The following is a 15,889-nucleotide window of genomic DNA, read 5'->3' on the forward strand; positions in this document are numbered from 1 at the left end:
TTTATAGTATGGATAATGATATGAACTGTTGTCTATAAATTTCAGAAAAAAAACTCATGTGGCTGCTAACAATCCGAAGAAGACATTTAGGCACGTGAAATTGGATAACCCACTACCAGAGGTTGCTCTCACCAGCTTTTTTTTAATGGAGTTGAAGATCTCTTAAAAGTTAATGACAGCCAAGGATAAACCCTCTACCTTTGAAGGATGAATAAAAATGGCTTCTGTTACTTATCCTTTTCGATTTTCTATATTCCTATTTACAAGGGCCATGGATATTGAGATTCCCCAAGCCGTGCTTCCTGATAATGTATTTAAAGCAACTATTAGAATCCCACATGATATGCTTCTGAAACAAGTTCTTGAACACTAAACAACCAAAGCCTATTACTCACCACAAAAACAATTTCCATTAAAATGGTTCTATTGCTGTTGGTTATTTTCAGAAAATTGAAGGTCTTGTCAATAGAAGCCTGCATTAAACCAATTGTGATATGTGGGAAACATGTTTCTCTTTGCCACAGGTATTGTCGGTTTCCTCTGCGTGATTCTCTCCTTTACTGCATCATTTTCCTAAATTTTTTTCAGTCATCCATCAATATTCATGGGAGTCCTCCGATCAAATGTCCAATCAAATGGTTAGAATTTCCCAATCAATCTTATTTTGGGCTATGACTTAATATAATGGCCCCATCAAATGAAATATGTGTATCATGCAGGCTAGTCATGTGGACATGAAAACTAGTATGGGAGTTGCTTACTATTTAACTGTTGACAACTACTACTACATATTGCATTTGCTTGTTCATTATTGCAGATGATGGGTCCCACAACACTTAAAGAGGGTCCCATACCAATTCAAAAGGGAAGTGATATATCCGCCCTTTTGATTACTTGGGGGCACCCAGCAGCAGTGTAACATTGACTGCGGAGGGGCTGATGTACTTCACGTCAGAAAGATCAACGGGGCTGATCGCCACGTACACTGCTGCTGGGTGTCCCAAGTAATCAAAACGGGTTGGTTTTATGCTTTTAAATTAATATTGTTTTATCACTTTTCCTTATGGAAAATGTTAATTTTAGGGCGACGATGAAGTCGCACCCCCTATAGAATGATTCGCACCCGTTTTCACATGACTTGTGGCAGACTTTAATGCTTCATGATGTGTAGAAGAGGTGCGAATCATCCTCCAGCTTGTGCGAATTTATCATTTCCCTAATTTTATCCTCCTCCCAACAATACAAGAGAAACACATAATTGCAACAGAAGAAAATCGGTCGCTATAAATAATTGGAACAAGGATTCTGTAATCCAAGATTATAAAATCCTAAACTTTACAAGCAAAAACCTGGATTTTATAAGCTAAAACTTCAAGAAGAATGATATGGTAACCGAGTTGGGAACAGAGAATGGAACCTGACAAATAGCCTTTTCACGCATTAACAATTTTAGTTCCTTTGGGGTTTGTTATTCAACCCAGAGGTCCAAGGTTCAATCCCAGCTTACCGACCAAAAATAAAATAAAAAATTAGTTCCTTTTTTTTTCTTCTTCCCCTTAAATTGGCATAACTATCCCTCCATGTGCCATGCAACATATGTAGGGATTTGTTCTGTTCCACTCTCAGTTATGCAAGTAGCACTCAACCATTAATTGTACATTTTGAAGATTGTACAATCCTCGTTTTAGCTTATAAAATTCGTGTTTTAGCTCCTAAAATTTAGGATTTTACAATCCTGGATTATAAAATCCATTTATCCAAACTGCCCATATAGTGACATTTTTTTTCTGCGTATCATGATTTTGATATCTTTAAGAAGACTGTCACTATTTGTTACTCATTAGCATTGGGTTTTTTTTTTTTTTTTGTCTTTCGTCCCAATGCATATGGAAATACATTATTTAATGAATTTTTTTTATAAAAAGATTTAGTGATGAAACATATTATTTCATATTACCCCGACATTAGTTGCCCATGCATGGCCCACCACCATCATTTACAATTATGTCAAGAGAAAAATAACCCTTGATTCTTTTTTTATTTTTTTTTCCGACGTAGGGTATCCCTACCCCGTCCAGGGCGGGACTAATCCCTACGGATGCACACAATCACCCATAGACAATGTGCATCGGGTAAGCCTGGAAATTCAAACTCGAGTCTATGAGGAGAAGCAAACCCACGACGCCGTGCCAACCCGTATGAGTTAATAAACCTTGATTCTTGTATCACTCATCGGTCAACCCATAATGTTCTATAAGTAGTCTTGATTTCACATACATGCCTTACGATACCCTCTTGTAAGAGGCAAAAATTGCCTTTTACGATTGATCATAAAAGTCTTTCTCTCCTTTATCACATGGAACACGAGTTGCCAGACTATAAATTATCTAATGAGGTGGAAAAAGAATAGCCACATGTCATGGGGCCCAGATACGTGTACCCACGTAGCTATGATGCTGACACTAATATAACTACTCAAGTCAATAGATGATGATCTCATAGAGGATGATCGTTTTTTAGATAAAAAAGTTAGTATTCGCTACAAGAAAAGTGAGATTTACCGTCGGTGCATACGCCGATGAATGCCGGTGTACCTTACACCGACGCTTTTAGTGAGCGTTGATGATACTACCGTGCCTATTCAACATCTCACCTCGAGGTTAGAGAACAAATTCTTGACCGATTGAGCTAGAGACACAACCCCGACGTAAATCTTCGGCAAAACTAAGAATAAAATTGATCTTGGAAGATTCAGATTGCCTTTAGGATTGGGAAAAACAAAAAAGAGAGTTCATTGCACACACAACTCTGTCTAATTTATCTATTAGAATTATAAATATTATATAAAAAATAGTATCTTATGGCATCTTAGAATCAGGTGATGAGATATCTTGGGGATATTCCTATTGAACTGTTAATTAGCGGAATATTGTTTAGGAAAATTGATCTTTGCACCCTTGCATGCACTCTCTAGAAAGCCAATTAGAGAAGTGGTTAAAAAGAGTTTAGGTTGTCATTATCAAGATAGAGAGTGTGGGTATCATTTCTCAATTGTTTAATAGTTAATGCCATGAAAAATCTTGAATAGTATCTTTTATGTCTCTTTAGGTGCCTTGGGACGGCCATCATCAATAATAAATGAAAGATTATTTGAGCACACATCATGAGATTCGAAGGTTGGGACGGCCTTTGCCTGTGCGCCTTCTCTATGGACCAAGCCCCACATTTAATTTTTGACATTTGCTAGGGACCATCATAGAAGGGATTTCGGAGGCATGAGAGAGTCGCCACATGGGCTCACTTCTCAACACATTTTGTCTCATTCATGAGGTGGCTGCTCTCTCATGCAACATGCCGCCCGTGAAGTGCCTTTTGTGATGGTTCCTAGCAAATCCCTTAGGCCACATTTGGATACCTCATGTTTTTGTATTTGGATTTGGATTTGAGTTTTGAATATAAGATACATCAATCATCCTCATGCTCATGTTGTACGAGAGTGGGAGGGATGTCTTGCTGTTGCTGCAGCGGGGTCGAGGAGCAGCGAGGGTGAAGGTAATTGCCACAAATATGGATTTCCAAATAATGTCTTGCATAAAAGATTTGAAAATCAAATATTTTTTTTCACTGTTGTAGCTGATTTGGAAATCGAAATACCCGATCCAGTTCCAAATCTCAACTGCAAATTAATGTGAGAAATCCAAATGTAAATCTTGTGGGTATCCAAACATAGCCTTAATTTTTAGTCAATTAATCAGTGTTGAACTAACAATCGGTTGTCAAAATCCAAATTAAAACAAACATGGGCTAAAAATTCGAAGGAATTGCAAATCTAAGCTGGTTGCACTCACCCAAAAAATGGGTTTGAGTGAACTCCTAAGCCCTTGAGCGGACTTATTAAGAATAAATTTGGATTTTTTTACTTTTAAATTTGCAACTAAACAGTAGGTAATGCGTGATTCGGGAATTTTTTATGTTCCTGCTTTGTTATCTGCAGACCAAACAACCCCTCAAAGGCAAAAAAGCAAACCGTTAACAAGTGTTCCTAGGTTGCAAGTTAGGTGATTTAAAACATATTGATATGTCCCCTACCATCCAATTACAGGTAAGATTTGTGAACCCTCTTTTTTGTGTGGCAAGTTTATTTTCGAGAAAAAGTACAGACAAAGGGGTTGAAATGGTGAGATAACTAGATAAGGAGTGGAAATATCATTTTGGTAAATGGTAATAATTATCTCCACATTTTGGTAACCACACTCCTCCTCACTTTGGTAAACACTTTGCTGATTGGATGTTGATGTTATGTGCGTGCCTTACCAATACTCCAAAAGCTCCAGAGGCTGATAGAACACATTAGGCAAGGCAAGGCCCTTTAAACTCACCTAGTCCCATCCCTAGGCAAGCCCCCACTCAGGAATGTAACATTTCACCACGCTTCCATATCCTTCGTCCTTTGCGGCCCATTCTGTGAGTGCTTTTTACTCTGGTCACTCCTCTTGCGGCGGCCCATTCTATGACAACTTCAACTTTTTTTTTAACCAAGTAGCCCTTTCCAGGTATTACTCTCCACAGCACCCCTTCCGTGACTCGGACACAGAACGCTGTGGCTGCTCTGATATCAAGTGCTGGGTACCTTACATATACGCCAAAAGTTCCTGATGGAATGCGTTAGGCGAGGCCCTTTAAACATGTCTCATACCAGGTTGGGTCTCACCTAGTCCCATACTTAGGTGGGCTCTCACTCAGGACCGTAACAGTCGATAGTTTTTAAGAAATTGTTATGGCGAGTGCTAGCTAATTAGAAAAGGGAAGTGATATATCCATCCCTTTTGATTACTTGGGATACGGACACCCAGCAGCAATGTACGTGGCAATCAGCCCCTCTGCAGTCATTGAGACACTGCTGCTGGGTGTCTCTAGTAATCAAAAGGGGCGGATATATCACTTCCCTTAAAAAAGCATAAACTAAAGACAATAGTGTCATTATTAAATATAGCAGTGTGATTATCATTTCATAATAAAATAAATGTCAGGAGGTTCTAACATGATGGATATGCATGGAAAACTATGCTAGAAGTACAGGTAGGCCCCATTCGCACAATGATCCAGACCATTCATCTGTCTTACTACATATGGCCCATGGTGCAAAATCCACATTTATTTGTCTTTTTTCAACCTCTAATTTGTGGCCACTAAATAGATAGCAAAAAAGGGCAGGGATAAATCGACTCCCCGAATGGATAAATCGACTCCCCATGTATCTATCTCTCTCCTCTTTCTCTCTCTAACCTAGAGTCGATTTATCAATTGGGGAGTCGATTTATCACTCCCCGCAGAAAAGGTAACAAAAAGAAGGAAAAAAAAGAAGGGAACGGTCTGCATTCATCAAGAAACGCTCTTTTAATTGGAGGCTTAGAATGGTTTAATAGAAATGGATTTTGATAGATGGGCTATCCATATCCATAGCCAGGCCCAAGAAATAAATGGTTTGGATGGCTGAACAAGTGGGTCTCACATTTACTCTTGTGGCCGCTCATATTTTCTCAAGGAAGACCAAGAACATCCATCGTGTGAGAACCCTTTTTAAGATGTCTCCCCTCTTCACACCATTACAATTTTACCGACTTAATCTGAATAATGCAATCTGTACGGTATAAGTGTGGACCCCCTAGATTTTTTTTTTGTTAGGTTAGTGGGCTTGAACCCACATTTTCGTGGTTGCAATTCAAAGCACCTTCCAACTTTAATTAGTGGCTAAGCATCGGCCCACGTTTTTGGTTAGGCCCACTTGATTTGTATTACAACTACAAATCAATGGTCGTCCCAAATCCCAATCACCAATAAAGCATGGCCCATTCGGTTCTCTATTATTTCATATCAAATCAACGCCCACTAGGTTGTCTATGATTTCACATCAAATCAACGAGCATCCCTATCACCAATAAATTAGGGTTGCAACTTGGGTCGGGTTAGGTTGAGCTTTTGCTAAAAAATGAATTGGATTCAACTCGAACCCACTTCGAATTTATGGAAAATGATGAACCCGAATTCTCAAAAACCTACCCGAGTTGCACCCTACAATAAAGTGTGACCCACCAGGTTCTCTACGATGGCACATCAAACCAGTCCAAATCGCCCGAAAAGGATATGATATTTTTTGTTCATCAAAGCCACTAGCACTCAATCGAAAAAAAAAGGATTGACTAGCAAGATCTCGTCTTTGACCATCACTTATCTAGGTTCCTAACAATCAATTGCCAAAACCATTGGGTCGGAATCCATGGCGATGAATGCACTTAAGAGAAAATCTCTTAGTAGGGCACGGGCTCATATTTTCTTAGGAAAAATATACACATAAATCATATAAAAACCCCATGTTAAGTGGTTTCCAAGTCATCAACCGATCACTCTGATGTCTTAATCTTAATAACGCAATCTCCTTTTCTTGTCGCTACCTACGTTGGCTCACAATATCGTGGTTGCAATACAAAACACCTTATGACTAAGATAAAGCATTGGCCCAATAAGCCTTTTGTTTTGTCATATCAAATCAAAGGTCCCGATCATCCAAAAAAATGGCCCTCATACAAAGGGTCTCAATCACCAAACAGATGGTCATTTTTATTCATCAAAGGCACTATATTGTCCCTAGATCTTAATATAAAAGAAGAAATGATTTGAGTCGGTCTGGATGAATGAAAAAAGGCCATTTGATCTAATGCTCACATGGCACAGGAGCTTGGTGATCAGGGTTCATTGATCTAATGACCCATCACACTATGATGGGTCCGAGTCTGATGCCAAACAGAGATATCATTCATTGGATTGGTCACCTCATAATGGTCTATACGATCAACGGCTTCAATTACTCAGGCATGTCCCCATGGGACCTACAAATTGGTTGTTTACATTGATCCTGACTATGACTGTTCAACTAATTTTTCTCTCTTAATAATAGCATGGATGTAGAAAGACTCACGGATTAATTAAGGATTTAAGTTACGGTAGCATCGTCAGAATTTGTTCTTGTGTCGATTGAATCTTTTTGGAGGTGCCCATCCAGTGTGAATGAAAGGCGAAAAAGACAAGATTGCAGATAAAATACGACGAGAAAACCTTTTTGTCCTCCATGAAAAGATATGATTTTTGCTTGGGCTTGGTTTAGATAGGATGCTTTTGGAAGTATTGTTTCGCCTCAACCAAAATTAGGGCGCAACGGGGGCGGGGTGGGGCCGGATGTTGCATTCCCCGTCCCGGCCCCGCGGGGAATGCCTAATCCCCATCCCTGCCTCACACAAAAATTCTCACTTCAAAAAAGCTTTTTAACACCCAAAAAAAGAAAAAGACAAGCCGTGTTTGTGTACTTATAAAAATCTGGTAGTGCCAATATCACTAGCATTAAAAAATAATTACTGTTAACTTAAAAAACACTAAAAAATATACTAAAATAAGAGGATATTAATAATGGCTTGCATATTAAAACGGATCGGGTCGGGGCGGGGCAGGGCGGGTCCATCTCCATCCCCGTCCCCGTTCCAAGTCGGGGAATCCCCGCCCCGTTTGGGCACGGGGCGGGGCGGATCCCGGTTTTAACGGGGGAAATTGCCGGCCCTAACCAAAATGCCATATCAAGTAAATAGAGGTCCAAAGAATACCTAATTAGAAGTTAGGATTGCATGATTGGTGTAAATTTTTAGCCGTAGAGATCCAAATCAAGCACTATGTATTGAACGGTTCAGATCAATTGTCATTTCCAGATTTCTCTCAAAGAAATAAAATTGACTCCAGAATCTCTATCGGTTTGGTAATGGCCCACTACATAATACGGTCTCAATGGAGACACACATATCACATGTGTGGTGGGCCTGTGAAGATTACTCCAATCGTTTTCTTTTTCTTTTTTTTATTTTAACACATTATAATGCAAACTCGGATAAGCAACTCTGCCAAGTTGGGATTCGCCTGTATCTGAACACAAATTTTATAAATTCTCCAAAATATGATCGTTCCACTCTTGCATAGAAGAAAGAGCAAACAAATCATGAGGGTCTGTTTGGTTGCACCAGAAAATCAAAGTAAAATGACAAAATTTTCTTTTCATGGATTTGTTTTTTACTACTCACGGATAGTTCTTGTCAGCTGCAAATTTTCCAATGCCACCCATTTTCATTACTTGACTCTTTTCTCTAATAAGGAGGAAAAGGAAAGTAAAGGAATGGAATGGGAATCTATACAACATACATCCAAACATGCCCTAAAGTTAGGAAGACTAGGAGAAGACTGGGTAGGGCTCCCACCACTGGAAAGACAAAGTGTTGCACATGAGGGAAATTGTGTGGACGTTTTGACGCTATCAATCAATTTTGCATAGATTTAATCGTAAATACCCTCAAAATTAGACACGATACCCATGCCATTTTCTTCTATATTTTAAAATCAGAAAACGCCAATCAAACAAGAGTTGTAACAGTAGAAAATCAGTAAGTTTAGAGAAAAAAGTTTCTTACTCTATAGAGTAGATAACATATCTACTCCGTCGGCCCAAAATACAAGGGGCCCACAATTTTTTGATGATTCAGACAAGTCATTTGATAGGCCTTGATATTGACAGGGTGTGCCCAAAAAATCAGCTCCATAGGATCATCCTAACCCTTTGATTTGCGGAGGTTAAAATGGATAGCTTTGTAGAGGCTTATATCCGTCCATTTTAACCTCCATGAATTGAAGGGTTGTGATGATCCTATGGAGCTGATTTTTTCGTCAGACCCTATCTATGTCAAGGCCCATCAAATGAATGGTTTGCATCACCCAAACAATGTGGGCCCTTACTGTATTTGGGGCGACGGAGTAACTTTTCTACAAAGTTTCCCCCCCCCCCTCTCTCTCAATATAATTTACACCATTTACTGAGATGTACACAAGAAATTAGTTAAGCTTTTTCAAATTTGATTCCAATCGAGGTTGAGGATAGTGGCGATCAAGAGACATCTAAGCTTCAAGAATCAAATGAATTATCGCTGGAAGTACACAAGGAAATTTGGCCAAAACCCTGTCAAAGAGCCTATCATACCCCTTCCAAATTAGCTGATTATGTAATTCACAAGTATTTAGCATTTTGATCTCTTTGGCTTAGTATTTGTGGCTCATACGTGTTGAGCTTTGGATCTTCCTCCCTAGCATGTTCCGAGTTTGGGTTCTTATGTGCTTTTATTGTATCATCTTTCTCTTTATGAAATAAATCGGTAGGGGTCCCGTCAAACCCCAGCTTGTCCATAAAAAATAAAAAATAATAATGACTGAGATGTTGCATTAAACCCTAAACATTCTTTCTGGTACTGAATATGCCTAGTCCCTGAATGCTAGTCCTTCTCATTAGTAATTCCAAAGGAAGGTACGCGAAAAACATTACAAGGTTCGCTAGTCATCATACTCGTTCACATTTGCGAGTTCAATACTTCATGTGAAGAATGCAGTTCCCACTATACAGCCACGAGATAAATTGCTTGGATTTACAGCAATTAGTTTCAGCTCTACCTCCCATGTGAAATTACTTATTGAATACTGTCAATCTTTAAAAAGTTTGATGGGAAAGTTCATCTTTAGAAAGGTTGTGGTCCCCGTGAGCTGAGAATCGTCAAACTACATTTAACTCGGTAGCTCCCATATAAAGGCGAATGTTAGTGTCAGATGCACTTATCTAATACTTCTCTTGGGATGTGCAAATTGGGCTCTGAGAAATACAAATACTTTATCCTCTCTAATTTTACTTTCTGTAACAAAGATGATAGGACAAAATTGTCCTTTTATGAAATCAGACAGTGACGAATCTGCCTTGTGGGCCCATCAAACTTCACTTCTACTTTTATGACAAGAATGCCCATATTTCTTTAATGAAATGACAACCATATCTTGACACAAACGTTTATAACGTTTTCCTTACCTTTTATATTTTATTTGAAGGGAAAAAGATAAAAGCCCACTTGCCTTTTGTTTGTGAAAGCAATGGGACTTAGTAATGGGTATGGGCCCAATCTCTTCCACTATCGAAAAAGAGTGGAGTACATTTCACACCTTAACATTCTCTCCTTTTAAGTTGAAAAGGAATACAAATTTTTTAATTTGTTTTATTTCAGGCCACGTTTTGGCAACCCTAATTTTTTTTATTTCCATGAAATAATAGTTTATCAAGTGGTGAGAGAAGATGGAAGATGAAGAGAGTTGAGATCACCATGATTTAGGATGAGCATGGAAAAATAAATTGTATTTTGATTAGAATTTTTCCTCGGAAATGATAAATTTGTCCCTTTTCTTTACATGGGACAGCCAACTCCAGTGTACGTGGCAATCAGGCCTGTTGAATCTTTCCCATGTGAAGTACATCAGCCCCTCTGCAGCCATAGATACACTGATGATGTTGGTTATCCCAAGTGAAAAAAAGGGGCTGATATATCACTTCCCTTATCTTTTCCTTGTTTTTTTTTTCAGCCTTTTCTCACCCCTCTCCTCACTCATGCCCTCTCTAGTCTCTCCTTCTCCCACCCTCTCTGGCCCTCTCTCACCACTTGGTAAACTAATATTTCATGGAATCCAAACATGACCTTGGAATCATTTAGATACAAAAACTTTTTTTTTATTTTTATATTCGGTGGGACAGTATTTTATAGAATACTTGTCTTACATCAAACTGCAAGGTTAGGGATGAGAAGAATAGGAATCTCCATTTCACTAGAAAACGAGAATTCTAGTAGAAATTTCAACTCAAGCTGAAAATTTTCCACCAAAACCCAATTTTCAGATCTAGATTTTTTATTTCAAATTCAGACAAAGTTACTAAAAATTAAAATCACATCCCCCTCTTATTTTATTTTTTACCTCTAGGCCATGTTTCTTTCAACATAAATTGGGCGTAAAACAAATTTTACACCCCATTTTCAAGTGGAAAATGGCATAAAATTTTATTTACTCCCATTTTACGGCGAAAGAAACAGAACATAAACAAAAAAAAATTATAATTTGAGCTATCCTCTGCTGACGCATAACTTTGTCTTTGTAAGTAAGCTAGGATTGAACCTCCGACGTCTAGGTTGAAGAGCAGAGTCTTAACCAATTGAGCTAAACCTCTAGGTTGAAGAACAAAGCCTTTAACCAATTGAGCTAAACCTTTAGGTTGAAGAACAAAGCCTTTAACCAATTGAGCTAAGGCTCAACCTTACGATGTATAGCTTATGGATAGAATTTCGGGATTAATAAATAATGATCTCTAATTTCCTTCTCATTTTTTTGATCATTTTCCTACTCTCCATTGTGTGCTCTCTTTTCAATTATCTTTCAACGTAAAACGTGTGCAAGTCCTACACGAAAAAGGTCAGACTAGGCGCGTCTAACCATAATCTACCAATATGAGAAGCAACTCACCCCTGCTTTCAGGGTTGTTAATGGGACGGCCCAACAAGATAGTCGTGCAGAAATCCAAACTCTCACCCATTCACTTTAGACTAAGTGACTCTTTCAATGGCACCAAAATTGGTTATTCTGCAAATGGGAGGCAATTGATCATATCATTTTGAAAACAATTGTAACCATGATTTGTAAATAATCACATTTAGTTTCAAATCCAATTAGATGTAATATTACACGCAAAAAAAATTTAAAGTTATCCAAAGACACCCCAAAGCTTGGGCCCGGCCCGGCCTGTGGGCAACCCAACTTGGTTGACTCTTGCATGTCTTGCATGTCTTGCATGAAGTGGGCCTTCTTTATCCAAAGAAGCCCCAAAAGCTTGGGCCAGGCCAGATCCATTTGTAAGTGATGCTCAACTTGTTTGACTTTTAGCAAGTGATGCACTAAGTGGGTCTGTATATTCCAAAGAAGCACAAATGCTTGGGCCAGGCCTAGCCCATTTGTAACCCAACTTGCTTTGACATGACTTAGTGGAGTCCATTTCTTATCACTTCTTAATGAGTTTTACATTCGATGATGGGACGCGCGGTAGTCTTGTTTGTTTGCATGCACTTTCTCTCTATCTGTTGCATCATTCATTTATCTTAATGCGATCGATCGGTTCCTAACAATCAATCCTGGGCTCTTGGTGTCATGTGTATGTGATTGGATCCGTTGATCGAAAGGCCAACCATGAGTCTAGCCCATTCCCACCGGTCCCTCCATCGGATAATAATTGTAGAGCCTAGCTCAATAAGGTTGTGTTTGGCAAATGCTTCTCATTCTTGCCGGACTAAACCAAACCGATGGAAACGGATTAATGAGAATATTCAGAAGAAAGAATCTAATTTTTAGTCGCAAAACAGAAGAAAAAAAAGAGAGATGGAAACGGGATTTGTGAGTTGGGATCGAGGAATGAGGTTTTTTTATTCACCGCACCTTTAAAAACGGAGAAAGCTCTTTTAATAACACAACCTAAGTTGAATTGGGATTGATCCTCTAGCTCAATGGTCAAGCACTTTGTCTTTTGGCGTCAAGGTCGGAGGTTCAATCTAGCATTACCAAAAATAAAAAACCTAACCTGGATTCTCTGATTTTTCTCCACATGATAGTGCCAGACTGCCAGTGCATGTTTTGTTTTATTTGCCTTGAAGTTGGTCTTTGTGGTGTGGATAAATCACTGCAAACATTATTGGTTTCATTAATTTAGCTTGTCGAACTTGTCGGGCAAATGAACCCAACGGAAGTAGGTTTTTCTCATATGTTGTTAAGCCAAAAATTTTACTGGATATATTCCCCAACAAAGGCGATTGGATGAATCCTTTGCATGAGAACTCCGCTAATTTCTGTGTTAATTAGGCTAATCACACCCAACAATGAAGGCTTTCGTAGAATCAGATCCCTTAGCATGAGAACCTCTTTAATTCCTATGTCAGGCACATCACCCTCGACGGTGATCGGCTTTGGTAAAAATAGATTTAGTGCGATGACTATTGCAGATACCATAACTTTCTTTAACGATTGAACTGCTTTTGATATGGTAAAAGTTCAATAAAATGAATCACTTTTTAAAAGTAGTGAGAGGTGCACTAATTAATTATGTTCCAGCATAGTTTTCAATAAACTTTCAATAATAATCTGTACGGCCCATAAAACCTCGTAGCCCCTTGAGTATTTTTTTTTTTTTTTTTTTTTTCAGCCCACTACACCATGTAAGCAACATTCTGTGGATTGGCTTGATTTCCTGACCATGAAATAATATGTCCACCGTTGTTTTTCCAAATGCACGCTTTGAAAGCTTCGCATATAATTTGTGGTCACAGAATTTGGAGTGTAATTTGAACATGCAATATCCGTATCAAAATCTTTACTATACATAATTATGTCATCAGAGAAAAAACAAAGATGAAGTGCCTTGAGGTGTCACGAAAGATATGGTTCGTAAGACTTTGGAAGATTGCCGGTATATTACTGAGTCCAAAGTGCATTACAGAGAACTCATAACAACCCTTTTGGGTTCGAAATGCTGTCTTAGGGATATCTTTATTATGGACCTAAAGTTGATGATATCCTAATCTCAAATTCAATCTTGAAAAAAAAATGCATAGTATCGTGTAATTCATCGAGAAGCTCATCCGAACTCGGCTTTTATTGTAATATGATCTAAGGTCTGATAGCATACATTTGTATTGAATGAGCCGAAATAAAATGAAGAAAATTCGAGTAACATTATCAGATTACTTAAATTGGCACTGCCATGTGTTGATAATGGGGGCGAACTCACCTTGTCTTTTCTTTTAATCAACTTATGAGAGTTTTCTTGGGAATTGTAATTGTCTTTGAAAGATAGGGATATGCTAGGATTCATCGCAAAAGTTATTTCACGGCTAGTCTGTCACTTGTCATTATCAGATCAGCCACCTCGTGTATGAAGATAACAGGTTTTGTCTCCATTTACAAAGGTGGCTGGTCTGACGTGCGACAGACTAGCCTCAAAATGCCTTTTGCAATGGACACTAGCAATTCCCTAAAACATGTGAGTGCCAATATTTTATTAAAAATAATTGCACCTGCGTATGCTACACAGAACCAAATCACCGTCTTAAGGCATGTTTCTCATAACTAAATTCCATTTGTTAAATATTATTCGTGGGTCTTTGAACGCATCAATGATCTCGGTAAACGTCACATGAGAAGCGGGCCCACTTTCCTTAATATATTTTGGAAGCTATTCGATCAAGAGATGATCTAAGGCTTCTAAGCTTCTTTGCGACGAAGTTCACAAAAACCAAATTGTGGCCGATGTCAGCCATGTTTTCTTTTGTTCAGCTGAATAGCTGATAGGGGTGCAACTTAGTTCGGACTCAAGCCAAACTTGACAGGTTCAATCATTTGGGCTCGGGTTGGGATGGGAACTTGAGCCGGACCAAACCCGACCCATACTCTAATTTTATTATGATTTTCAAAAGGGAAATGATATCAACACTCATATGTTTTTATAATAGGAGCACAACTCTCTTATTGTTTAGTATTTTAAGGGCTGTCGGAAGGATATTGCAGTTTTTAAAAAGCTCTTTCAAGCCCTTTAAATACTAAACGAGAAGAGACTTGAGCCCCTCTTATTATAACATGTGAGTGTTGATATCATTTCCCTTTTCACAATCTTGGGGTTATATTTTTATATATTTTATTCTCCCCAAGACAACCCCTCCCAAAGCAATCATATATTTTTAAAAAAAAAAAAAACAAGGTTGGACTAGGGTAGAGAGATTTAGTGGCTGGGTGGGTTAGGGTTGACCCTCCTCAACCCAGGCTTTTGTGTTGGGTCAGTTTAGGGTTGAGGGAATGCTGCCTTGGGTTGGGCTAGGATTGGCCTCAACCTGACCCGAGTAGCACCCTTAGTAGCTGATGGTTATGCAATGGAGACTCTCGATAGAGCTTAGAACATCCCTTGGATCAATTAAAGCCCACTCTCCATCACAGTCCTATGAGAAGATTCACCATATGAAATTTGTGTTGTCAACGAACTGTATTTGAGAGCCAGGATAGAGATCAAATTGTGTTGATGATTGAAAATGACCACGACTCAAGGCAAATGTCACATATATTCTTTGTGATCGCCGGCAGATGGAGATCTCATTCGAAAGATTGAGTGGTGCAAAAATCAACGGCTTGAAGGCATTCTAAAGGGATATTTTGTTAAAAATGCCGATCAAACCCTAGAATCATCCAATGACCGCGGGCCAAAGGTCACAGACCAGATTTGTGGCCAAAGGTCATAGACCAGATTTGTGGTGTCAACAATATTCATGGACACAATCACCCAACAATATTTAGTGGTGGGTCCAGGTCATACATGATCATTTTCCGGTTATGTTTCTACCCATGGAAAATGAGCGTAAAACAATTTTTACATCTATTTTCACTAAAAATATGGGTGTAAAATTTGTTTTACGCAACGAAAAAGCCAAAGAAATTGACAAATTATATTACAATAATTTCCCACCTTTAGTGTCCACACGGATACTTCAAAATTATTTACATATGATCTTATATGGAAATGACTCTAAAGTTAAATATGTTTATTATTTGCACGTAATGGTTGTAATAGTTGTAGACATGATGTAGAATCTCTTTGGATTCCACTAAGACAGGCTTCTTTGTAAATAAAATTAATTAAACTTTTTTTTGTAAAGAGATATTAAGGCCACTTTGGGAGGCATACATCATTTCTAAAACTATTATAACCATTATTTGTAAATAATCATATTTAACATTAAAAACATATATCTATATCTATATAGATGATTATATTCAGACCATAGATTTTTAGAAAACATCTCTTACCATGACCAACACAAATCTACAAATCTATTGGCCACACTTTCATCAGATGATTCCGGACCTTTGATCCAGCAATATGAAAAAAGACATCTTTTTTAGCAATTGATTT

This window comes from Tasmannia lanceolata, unplaced genomic scaffold (genome assembly GCF_043159265.1).
Source record: "Tasmannia lanceolata isolate RefF3 unplaced genomic scaffold, GAP_Taslan_0.1 ptg000005l, whole genome shotgun sequence".
NCBI lineage: Eukaryota > Viridiplantae > Streptophyta > Magnoliopsida > Canellales > Winteraceae > Tasmannia > Tasmannia lanceolata.